The sequence below is a fragment of the Triticum aestivum genome, chromosome 6B (genome assembly GCF_018294505.1).
Source record: "Triticum aestivum cultivar Chinese Spring chromosome 6B, IWGSC CS RefSeq v2.1, whole genome shotgun sequence".
In the NCBI taxonomy this organism is placed as follows: Eukaryota; Viridiplantae; Streptophyta; class Magnoliopsida; order Poales; family Poaceae; genus Triticum; species Triticum aestivum.
In genome coordinates this window covers 467,399,536-467,410,953 of record NC_057810.1, presented here as the reverse complement: position 1 = coordinate 467,410,953, position 11,418 = coordinate 467,399,536, and positions in this window count along the sequence as shown.

Genomic DNA, 11,418 nt, shown 5'->3' with positions numbered 1-11,418 from the left:
CAGGAAAGCAAAGGCAACTGGCATAGGATCTGGCACCACTGGTTGATCTTGACTAATGCCAAGACTAAAGCTTGATGGGGTGAAGGCCATTGGGTGCCTCTCATGCCTACTGGCCGGACCACGAACAACTTGTGGGGCAGAATCCAAGAGTGAAAGATCAACAAACATATATGAATCGGCCGCTACAGAATGATCGTGCTTATTTGTAGGGCGGGGCGTGTTCTCAGCGATATCAGCCGCAGCTTTCTTGACAATCTTCTTGTTTGGGCTGTATGGGACACCCACATTGACTGGGAGCCTGGAAGTGCGTAGATTTAAGCTGGGGATTTCCACTGCAGGTAAACGCGCAGTCTGCTCCGGACGTTCACCTGCGTTACTCCTGCCCGGCTTGACACCTGCATCAGTTGTGCTCCAGTCTACCGGTTTCTCCATCACATTGCTTTTGGCAGGTGGCGGGAACAGTGTGGATGCAGGAACATAACCAGACTCGTCTCTGCTGCTTCTAGCTACAGCCGGTGCGTTGGGTATGTCTGTTGATTGCTTGCGGGGGCTACGACGCCTAGGTGGAAGACTAGCACGCGAAACAGTCGCCTTAGCAGTATCTGCACCGACATGAGCTGGAGATGTTGTGCCAAGACTCTCACTTGTAGATGGCATATCATTGTGAACTGCCGCCTCAGTCACTTCTGTCGTGGACATAGGAGTGCCACCACGCACGCGCTTGGAATCAGTGTCAGATGAGCGGGAATCTTCCTTGCTTAGGTTAGTCTCGGAAGCGTCCACTTCAACGCTTGCTGATGGGGTGGCATGGCTCACAGCAGCATCCTTCATTGCCAGAAGAGTTGGCAATATTTCAGTTGTCCTGGCAGATATCGACTCGTCACTCCCTGATGTACGGATGCCTGTTGTTCTAGCCTGCACATCTACAGCCGGCGGAGATGTTCGGCCACTTGCATCAGAGTTAGTGGGAGCAGTTGACTGTGCAGCAGCAGTATTGTCGCCTGGCGCCTCATGAACATCTGAGTTGCCCCCTGTTGACAACTTTGAATGAAGGCGTTCGAGTGTGTCCTTACTGATATGCTTGGCCCCGCGCGTAGTAGTCTTCTTCACCCTGCAAAAAAAGAAAGCACATGAAAAAGGTATTAAAAAATGAACAAAATATATTTGCCATGGTAGAAATCTTAAAAAAATGAAAAACAAGTGGAAAAGCTGGTAGTTGCCATGTAAGGGGAACATGAGTTGCCATGTGGCATAGTTAGCAGTTGCCATACAAATCCAGCAATAGTTGCCATGTTAGCCAACTTGAAGAATGATAAAAATGTCTGATCTGCCATGAATGCAATTTCAAACCTAGGTATGGGATGAGCACACAAGCCAACGGTAAAGATGGCAGTTGCCATTAGGTACAGTAAGAGTTGCCATTTGGCCTAGATGCTAGTTGCCATGTAAAAACCAATAAGAGTTGCCATGCACTTAAAAAGGAAGGAAAAAATCATTTGAAAAACAGCAGTTGCCATGTGGGGACGATGACAGAAGACCATGTGACAAGCTGAACGGATGCATTGGAAAATCAAAAAAATAGCACTATGTCAATGAAAGCGCATGGATAACCTACTTCTTGACTGGCTTCCTCAGGTCTGGCAACATGACAGGATCCCCGGTGTTGGACGTCGTCGTACGAGGAGATGACCTGGTGGAAGGGGTCTCACCAGCAATGGGGGCACCTTTGTTCAACTGAGTAGAAACACGGGTTGGCGTTGGCGTCTGTTTCTTCGTAACTGCTCGTCCACCAGCTGTCGGCTCACTACACGTATGAGATGGAGGGAAAAAAGGTGGCAATTGTCAGACAGCAAACTCGTTGCCACGCTTGGCAAAAACAAGTGCAAAAAAGGGATGAGTCTGTTCCAAGAATATAGACAAAGCAAAAAACTAAAATTAAAGTCGAACCTCCTCCTGGCAGCTACGGGATCGGTCCTAGACCTCTTGCCAGGAGAACCCTGCCCAACATCCTCTGGAGCCCTCCCCCTCTTTGATGGCAACACCCCATCTCCTCTCGCAGCCATATGTTCTTTGACTTTCTCCGGTGGGGGACATCTAGGCATCCTTGCCCTTGTTACCACCTGCACGAACTTCAACATGTTCATCATCATCGGTGTCCTGTTGCACGTTCTCCATGTCATCATCGTGATCCTTGCTGAGACCAGTGTATCCATCTAGTTCATCTTGTGTGTCAGCAGGCTCTTGGGAACTGTTGTAGTTATACCGGCCACGGCAACCGGTTGGCCGATGTGTACGTTCTGGGATAAATGAAGTGAACTGCCTCGCAACCGCGTCACTGTCAGAGCCACTGAGGGACGTCCACCCCTCAACCAACTTCCCGAGCAAGCAGGTCATTCCGGATGCATACTGCCCAATTAGATGCTCAACAGGTGCCCTTTGCCTGTGCACGAAACAAGAAGCATCAATAACCACCGATATTGCAGTCACTTGCGCGACATCAAAAAATAATCCAAGGAAAACCATAGATGTAGATCTTTTGATTACCTCAGTAGGGGAAGACGGAGTTGAGTGCATGTCCATCCACTTTCCAAAGTTTTGAGCCCCCCCAAACACGCTATAGTCTATAGCATGGTTGGCCATCAGCTGGAAAAAACAAAAAAATAGCTAGGATGTAAGAGAGAGAATGTAAGTTTCAGCACGAATGAAAGAGTTGCCATGTGGAGTGAGACATGGATACAATTGGCAGACAGCCATGGCTAACAAAGGTAGTCATCTCTTATGAACCACAGACGGTTGCCTCATGTCAAATTTGTAAGCATGCCGTGTGGAGAAAGAAACCAGAACTAACCTGCAGTTTTCCATATTTGATATTAGTTACCCTGTCTGCGGCAAGCACAGCCTTGACAACGTTGATAGTCCACGCAGAAACAGCAAACTTGTGTGTAGGCGGCGGGCCTCCTGTCCCAGTGAAATCCACGGTGGACAGATCAAGACAGTCGACGTACATGAGCTGATGTAAAACAATTTTAAAAAGAAAGAAATATCAGTTGCCATCATGGTACTTTGCGAAAAAAACAGGATAATCTATGTTCTCATGATAATCAAGTTGAGGTGCATGAAAAAGAGAAAAAAGAAGAAGTTGCCATCTGTATGTGCTAGTTGCCATCAGAGTGTGATGGCAGTTGCCATATTGCCATGATGGCAGTTGCCATCATAGTATGATGACAGTTGCCATAATAATATGATCGCAGTTGCCATATTGTCATTATGCCAGTTGCCATATTGTCATTATGGCAGTTGCCATCTTGTTATGATCAGGTTGCCATGCATGAATAAAAGTGTGTTCACAGAAAGGACTGGTAAAAAAATACCATTAAATGCAGTCGACAACCCTTTTGGTACATCTTGCTTGAGAATGCATCGTGCAGGAAGTCGGCAATAAACTTTCAGGACAAAGGGTTGCCGCATTTTTCAGATCCGCCTGCACCGCACAAAATTTCAGGACAAAGGGTTGCCGCATCAGAAATCAAATGGAAAAAACATCAAAAAACACTGGCAGTGACTAGCTTTACACATGACATCGGAGCCAAAAGATTGAAGGAAAATAAAGTAGTAAAGATGGATCATTCACCAGGATGGGGAAGCATTTGTTGCTTGGGAGAAGAGAAGTGGTCGGCGCGAAAACAGCTGAGATGAGGTACATGAGTAGCTTCATCTTAAAAACATCTCCATGGGTTGTCATGGCCTGCAGCGAATCTGCCAGTGCAGACGTGTTCGGCATGGATTCCAATCCAGGAAACAAACGGGGGAACAACACTTCCTCGATCTCGTTATTGACCTCGTAGGGACTTTGATATGTCCACGAGGCACACCCAAAGTGCAGAACACGGATTTCTCGTTCAACGGTAGTCTTCCACGTCCCGAAATCACAAATTCCCTGGAGGCGGGGTCGTAAATCTTACCAAGCCAGTCACATACAGGGTTGACAAGGTTCATGCACCGGACATTCATCAGAGCCTGCATACCCATCTCAGCAGCAGCTCCCTTCTGATCGTCGGTGAATCTGTCAGTCAATGTAGTTAGTCGTTCTTGGGAGGCTCTGTTGCGAATACGTTTCTTTTTCTGCAAAAAACATACAAAAAGTGATCAGTTGTTGCCATGTTTTGCATTGTCATGAAATTTTAGTTCATGACAGACGACTGCAAGCTCGAGGTGGCAACCAATAACATAAGCAGGAGGAGGGGGGTGTGTGGACAGTTACCTCATCACCCTCTTTTCTCCGTCCAGTTGCCCGATTATGCTGTGGTGGATCCATGAAATCATCACCATCATTTTGATGATCACCACGAGCCATTCTGCTGAGATAGGAACAGACCAAATTGTCACGGTGGAAATGAAAATGCAAGATGTAAGCAGTTGCCACCTAACAGAAAATGTGAACTAGTGAATGCAAAATATCACATGAACACACACGCACCCCTCCTGTGATTGTCGAAAACATAAACGTGGCAACTAAGCACATTGGTTACATTTTCAAAAAAAAAGTGTACATATCCTAAATGCACTTGAAAACAAAATGTTGAAGTTGCCATGTTAGCCCAAGATAGTACGATAGAAAGTCACAAAATCCTCCACAGCACAAAAACTAAGATGTGGCAGCTCACACTCTATCCTAAATACACCAATGATATGCCATGTGTTCAACGGCAAAAATGTGCTAGGTTGAAATTGCCATGTTAAAATGCAACACATAATACAAAAAAGCGATGAAAAACATCTAATGAAGAACCTGAAAATTTCCACAGTGTGTTCAGATATCACAAGTCATTGCGGAAAAACACAAAAATTGCATCTGCAGTATAATGAATTTGCCACATTATATTGACTGTAACATGACAACAGACATGCTGTGGTCAGACAAAAACTTGCCACATGGAAAGCATATGTATGCCATCTGACACAATTGATATGCAAAATTGGTTGCCATGTTATGCAGCCAATTTGCCACATTGTCCTGTCTACAGTATGGCAACAGACAAGTTTGTTCACATTCTATTTGCCACAAGAATATACTATCCATCTGGCAACAGGCACAGTTCATGTGCAGATTAGTTGCCATCCAGTGCAGTTGGTTACTGAAACTGCAGTGGCTACCAATTTACTACACTTTACCATTCATACAGTGTGGCAACTATCACAATCATTCAGGAAAATTAGTTGCCACAATGAAAAAGCATGTTTGTGGCTACTGTCATAGTAATTTAGGAAATTAGTTGCCACATGGAAGAGCGTGTGTGTGTGGCAACTATCACAGTCATTCAATAAAATAGTTGCCGCATGGGAAAGCTTGTTTGTGGCAACTATCACAGTCATTTCAATAAGTTAGTTGCCGCATGGGAAAGCATGTTTATGGCAACTATCACATTCATTCAGGAAGTTAGTTGCCATACAGTCATGATAGTTAATCAAACTACCACGTTTGCCTCATACTGCAGTTTCATAAACAACTAACAAGATCTAGGGTTCAATGGCAACTACAATGACTTCAAATTCAACCTCAAAATTCTCCCCCGAACTGATTACAAACACCAATTCGAACAAATGCGCAACTAACAAACCGGAATACACCTGCCCAATCCCAAGGCACAACTAGTGTGTGCCTCCAGACAGGCAGAACCACCCCGACGAGGCCGCCGCGGCGGCGACGATGAAAATGCCCAGTACCACCGAAAATGGCTAGCACAGGACTCCGCCGCCGGTGGGAACGCCGACGCATCACCAAATCGCCTGAATCTCTATGAATCTTGAGTGAGCAATCGAACAGGGAGGGAAGGGGGAAAATGCAAGAAAGGATTGTGAGAGTTGGAGCGAGCATTACCTTCAATCTACAGGCGCTCCGGCGAAGCCGCTCCCGTCCGGCGAGCACCACCGATGGCCGCGAACACCGTCGATTCTTCCGCCTCCGCCGTTGCCTTCTCCCCTCGTCTTCTCCTCCAATGGCTTGAAATGCGAAGTGGGTTGTGCCAGTAACTACGGGGGTGAGTAAATGGAATCGTGAGGGAGAGGGGGAGAAGTGCGCGACGTGTTTGACGTCAACCACGGTCGGCGCGTGGCGTGCGGGCGCATAGCAGTTCCACCGCACGCCCCCGAGTGGCAACCGCTGGCCGCGGGAGGGCAACCAACGTACGGGCGAACTGTCTCACACACCACACACGCGCCTTGTCCTACGTGGCGCAGAAAAACGACCGGATTGTGCCAAGATTCGTGCACAAAGTACCCAACGGTGATGGATGCGTGTGGTCGAGATGGTGAACGCCCACACGTGTGGGCGTTAACATTTCCGGTTTTTTTGCATGATCATCTATGTTATAGGTGTCCTTCCGCAATGACAACCATGTTTCAAAAAAGTTAAGAAAAAAAATGCTACAGAAGCTCGGTTGCAAATGATTCTGCAACAAGAGGTCTGTTGAGAACTATTTTTCAACACTGCCTTTGTTGCAAACTTGCAATGATGAGAAAAGATCCGGGCCGAAGGATGACGCCAGATCAAATGGCTGTGGAGGTGACGGATCTTCGAAAATTATCCACCGGCGGACACATAGCGTCGCTCATTTTTCTGTGTTTGTTTGCAGTTGCTTTTACCACACTTACCGCCTGATAGATATGTGTCGGATTTACCGTACATATCTACTAGTGTGAAGAAAATGCACAACATAACCAAATGTTTGGCGGGAACATCCTATTTCAGCGAACGAAAATGAACACTTCCCATGTAAGACTTCAATAGACAAAAAAGAGTCAATTTCCTATGACACTACTAAAGAGTAGAAAATGGTAATTTTAAAAAAAAACACCCATATATTAATTAATTGACACAAATGTTCGTACCATCATTCGTTACAGCTCTAGCCACGCAGGGCGGAACACTATTAATAAGAATACCATCAGATCTATTTATAAAACTAAATTTTGCAATCTTATGCGTCGCCATATTCGCCTTCCTGTTAATCTTGGTGATTTTTGAAGTACTCATCATCTTGGAGACACTCAACGCTTCCTTCTTCAAATCAACAAGGTTTGACTTGTCCAGGTTATCAGTTGCAAAAACTGAGGCCACAAAAGAGCAGTCAGTTTCCAAAATAATGGGCTTGTGAAGAGTGATACCAATGTAAAGGCCTGAGATGGCTGCTCGAAGTTCTGCTTCCTCAGCACTAAGACAAGTACCAATATAATCCCAAGAAGAAATAAGAACTTCTCCATAATGATTTCTAACAACCACCCCAATGCTCGCAGCGCTAATGGCCTCCACAAAACTTGCATCAACATTAATCTTGAGGAATTCTGGAGTGGGAGGCAGCCATGGAACACAAGTCCTCTCCACATTACTAATGGGTTGTAAACCATCAATCACACCCTTACCTTTGTTACCTACCACTACCTTCATTTTAGCATGACAAGATGAGAATGATGCCCAATAATTTTGAATAAAACTCACTGAGGTCGAGATAGATTCCTTTCCTTTACCAAAAATTAAGTCATTTCTCAAATGCCAAGCTCTCCAGAACATGAAAATTGTTTGTTCACGCATAGGCAAACTTAACTGATCCAATAAAATAAGTAACCAGTCCGGCCCTGATTAGTTTAAAATATCTTCATCCGGCAAATTCCACACCTCCCTCAAACCCATACGGAATGCACATACCTTGGGACAGCACACCAAAGCATGAAAAACACATTCATCTTCAACACCACAGATTGAGCACGTACCTAGGGTAGTTTGATGGTGTTTTACTCTGTTAACTTGTACGGCTAGGCTATTAGATGCAGCCCTCCAAGCAAACATTCTAATCTTCTGAGGTACGTTAGCCTTCCAAATAATATTCCAGAGCCTCCTTTCCTCATTAACGGATACACTGGAGTTCCCAGTGCCATTTCTGAGTCCTTAATATTCAGGGCCAACCTATACGCACTCTTCACTGAAAACAACCCATTTTTCTCATGGTGCCAGGCGATGAAGTCACCCTCGTACAAATTCATAATGCGTAACTTTAAAATTTCCTCTGCATCATGAGGGTAAAACAGATGCCTGATTAAATTCTCATCCCATCTCCTTGAGCCACTCATGAATAAACCAGCAACCCATTTGACCCTCTTTCTGGTCCTCTTAGCAGAAATTTTTAGGCCAAAATCCCTCGGAAGCCAATTATCCCTCCAAATATTTATACTAGCACCATCGACGACTCTCTAGATGATGCCCCTTTTCAACAATTCAAGTCCATGCATAATACCTTGCCACGTAAGCGAAGTCGCTTGAGGAAAGACAGTATCAATAAGATGCCCATGTGGATAATATTTAGCTTTCATCACCTTTGCACACAAATAGTCCGGAAAAACCAATAAACGCCAAGCTTGTTTGGCCAAAAGTGCTTGATTGCAAAGCCTGAGGTCCCGAAATCCCATACCCCCTTTACCTTTTGACTTCGTCAATTTTTCCCAAGCCAACCAATGAGTTCTTCTTCTATTCTCCTCATCACCCAGCAAAAATTCCTTATAATTTGAGATAGATCATCAGACAGAGTCATAGGGAATTTAAAAATACTCATGGCATAAACCATAATGGCCTGAATAATAGACTTAATATGGATTTCCTTCGCCCCGCTAGAAGCATATTTTTCGATCCAGTCTGAACCCCTCTTAAGAGCTTTATCTTTTGTATATTGAAATTTGACGGCCTTCATACGACCTTCTGGAACTGGGAGGCCAAGGTATTTATCCTCAAATCCATCACATGTGATTTTAAGGATAACCAGAAGAGACATCTGCATCTCAATAGGACACTTTTTGCCAAATAAAATGGAACACTTGTCTGGACTTAATAATTGGCATGTACCTTCCTCATAAACCTTCAAAATATCTATAATAGCCAAAGCTTGCTCTAGAGAACCCTTAAAAAATGGGAGACTATCATCGGAAAATAATAAATGATATCACGGTCAAAAAATAATAATAAATGAGATATACCTGGAGCATCTCTGTTCAGTCGGAAATCCTGGATAGTCCCTCTTGCTGATGCATCATTGAGTAATAGCGATAGGGCCTCGGCTACAAAGAGGAATAAGTACAGCGATAATGGATCCCCTTGCCTCAGACCACGGGAAGGATGAAAAGACTCTAACAACTGGCCATTAAAGCGCACCGAGAATTTCACTGAGGTAACACAAGTCATAATCCAATTAATCCAAATTGGATCAAAACCATATGCACGAAGCATACATTCCAGGAACTTCAAGTCAACACGATCATATGCTTTAGCTAGGTCCAGTTTATATGCACAGTATTCTCCATGAGAATCTTTCAAAGTATTCAATGAGTGCATACATGCAAAAGGCGATAAGAGCATTATCTGAAATTAATCTTCCGGGGATAAAAGCACTTTGGGTAGGGGAGATCATACCATCCAGCAGGGGTCTTAGCCTATTGACAAGGCACTTTGAGATAATTTTGTATATAACATTGCAAAGGCTAATAGGTAGAAAATGGTATTTTCTAGAAGTATCTCATTTTAACAAATTAAAATAACGTAAAAATGTCATGATGTATAAAAATAAAATACAGTCGTGTTCAAAATTAATCTTGTACCACACATTCCTATTAATCATGTACCACACATTCCTGTAAAAAACGTGTTCTACATCTCAGAAAAGAAAAAAAATGCAGAATTTGACATGCTAAAAAATTTAGATTTTTTAATCAAAACTACCACGTTACTAGGATTCCATATATAGCATATATCTAAAAACACAAAAAGAAGAAAGTACGTACATAAAAACTGCTAGGTACAAAATGATACAAAAAAGCGGTATTTTCACGGAAATACCGTCATACATGGCAAATTTGAAAAAGTGTGTAAAAAAGAAAAAGGACAATTGTCATGATCGAGGATGATTCAAATTTTAAATACTTTAAAAATCAAAGGAAATTGCCATGATAGAAATAATAGAAATGACATTACAATAAAATTAGAAATGCCTATAGAAATTAAAGTTGTCGTGCTCTATATTTTCTCTTATTCAAAAACAAAAATCACACAAAGAACATTGCCATCATACAAAAATTAAATTTTTGATGCCACTAATAATAATGGTAAAATAATTGCCATGGTCTTAATGGTAAAATTGCTTTTCCATGATAATAAAAATATCATTCTCTTCAAAATAAAAATGACATGTTATCGATGGAGATCCCAACAATAAATTTCAAAGAATATATTTTTAAAGAATATCTTCTCTTAAAAACTCACTGTTTTAAGGAGAGTCTTCCACCATGGTAATTTATTGATGAAACTGCCATGATCTAATTAATAAAATTGCCATGTTGGTTATAATAAACAAACATGACAAATTCCCATGAGAATATATGAAACATTGTTAGAACGTTACAAAAATGTCCTATGACAAAAAGGATAGAATTAAAATATTGCCATGATTTGAAGGAAAATCTTTTTTGGTTACATGGCAACATTTCTAAAGATTATTGCCATGAAAAAAACACCATGCACTGAAAAAAGTAAAAAAAATTCCATACTACATAAATTGAAATTGACATGGTATAACAATGATGAAATTGACATGGTTAAATAATGCCATGTTGCATAACATATACAACATATCATGTCACAAGTTTCAATGGCGCACTACCAATGCCTAACTAATAAAATTGACATGGTCTGAAAAGTAAATGTACCATGGGGTATTTAATATATTGCCATGGCCTAAAAAGCTTCCATGCCACCAAACAAACTAACCTGATGAAATTAAGCTCTTTGCCATGGTGTAAATAATGAAATTGTCCTGATCTAAAGAATAATTTGCCATGGTACATAACTTGAAGTTGCCATGATCTAATTAAAAAATGTCATCCACTAACTTAAGAATTTACCACGGTACCTAAGATAAAGCTACCATGTTCTAAAATGGTAAAAATGGCATGGTCTAGTTACTGAAATTGCCAAGCTACCTATAATAAAGTTTCACATGGCACTACTAGCATGAGTAAAATAATTATCATTTTATGATGACTATCTATTGATAACCCACAAGTATAGGGGATCGCAATAGTTTTTGAGGGTAGAGTATTCAACCAATTTATTGATTCGACACAACGGGAGCCAAAGAATATTCTCAAGTATTAGCAGTTGAGTTGTCAATTCAACCACACCTGGATAACTTAGTATCTGCAGCAAAGTATTTAGTAGCGAAGTAGTATGGAAGTAACGGTAACGGTAGCAAAAGTAACAGTACCAGTTTTGTAATGATTGTAACAGTGGCAACGGATAAGTAACTAAGCAAAGAGCAATATGTGGAAAGCTCGTATGCATTGGATCAGTGATGGAGAATTTTGTCGGATGCAATTCCTCAG